At 44.6% G+C, this 951-nt stretch overlaps 1 non-coding gene across 1 annotated transcript; it reads right to left on the reverse strand.

The window, feature by feature from the left end:
- Window positions 1–432: 432 nt before the first annotated feature.
- LOC127041359 (U2 spliceosomal RNA) lies at window positions 433–616 on the reverse strand. Its single transcript, XR_007771643.1, has one exon. It is a non-coding gene; the product is annotated as a U2 spliceosomal RNA (small nuclear RNA).
- Window positions 617–951: the final 335 nt, after the last annotated feature.

A 951-nucleotide genomic window follows, 5' to 3' on the forward strand; every position in this document is an offset into this window, starting at 1 on the left:
TGGGATGGTGGGCGGCAGGCTCAGTCAAGATACATGGAACGTAGGCTGGGTGGGGAGAAGTCTATGTAACTCATGCAGTTATTGATATACATGTGACCTCAAATATTACCAATCTGTGTCCCACCCCCCAAAACCCTCCAACCAATCATCTCCCAAACAGACCCTCAGTCCGGAAAGCATTCGTCCCTCATGTTGTTGAAAAGACTCACAGCAAACAGAAGAATCCCAGCTTTTAAAACAATCCTTCAGCAAGACAAAGAAACTCACATCTGTAAACTTAGAAAACACTCCCAAGAAATTGTAACAATATGTTGTCATGAAGAAACCAAAGTGCTAAAGAGGCCTGATTTTTCAACTACTTTAAAAAAATCTTCTCAAATCAGCACCTTCAGAGTGAAACTCTGCCTTTCTAACCAGACCATTCTCCGCAAGAGGAGAGGTACTGGTTCTGGAGACACTGCAATACCAGGTCAATGCATGGGGTGAGTAGAAGAAGCTCCTTTTCCATCCCCTTGTTTCAAAAATCAATTGAACATACAGTCTTCAAATAAAGAACCTATCATATTAAACTGATAAGAACAGATATAACTTAGATAATATTTTTACTTCAAGGTCCCAGAGACACAGACAAGGTTTTCATCTTGAGGCTAGAAGACCAAAAACATCAAGACACTTGATTGTGACCTTGGAAAAGCCAAAAGACTACTCACTCTTGATCTTAGCTCACAGAGAGCCGAGCAGCGCTGCTGAGTTTCGGATGCTAGGCAGCCTCTCTTCCCCCACTGCTTTCTACTTCAGCAGAGGAGCTCCCAGACACTAACCAAACACCATTCACGAGGCTTTGATAACTAGGTAACTGCAGACTGAAAGGAGATGGTGAAACGGGGAGCAGCTTTTCCAGAGGAAACGCAGGGCCCCAGGCTGCAGTGACAGGGCTGCAGCCCAACCCCC

The sequence above is a fragment of the Gopherus flavomarginatus genome (genome assembly GCF_025201925.1).
Source record: "Gopherus flavomarginatus isolate rGopFla2 chromosome 13 unlocalized genomic scaffold, rGopFla2.mat.asm SUPER_13_unloc_2, whole genome shotgun sequence".
Classification (NCBI taxonomy): Eukaryota; Metazoa; Chordata; order Testudines; family Testudinidae; genus Gopherus; species Gopherus flavomarginatus.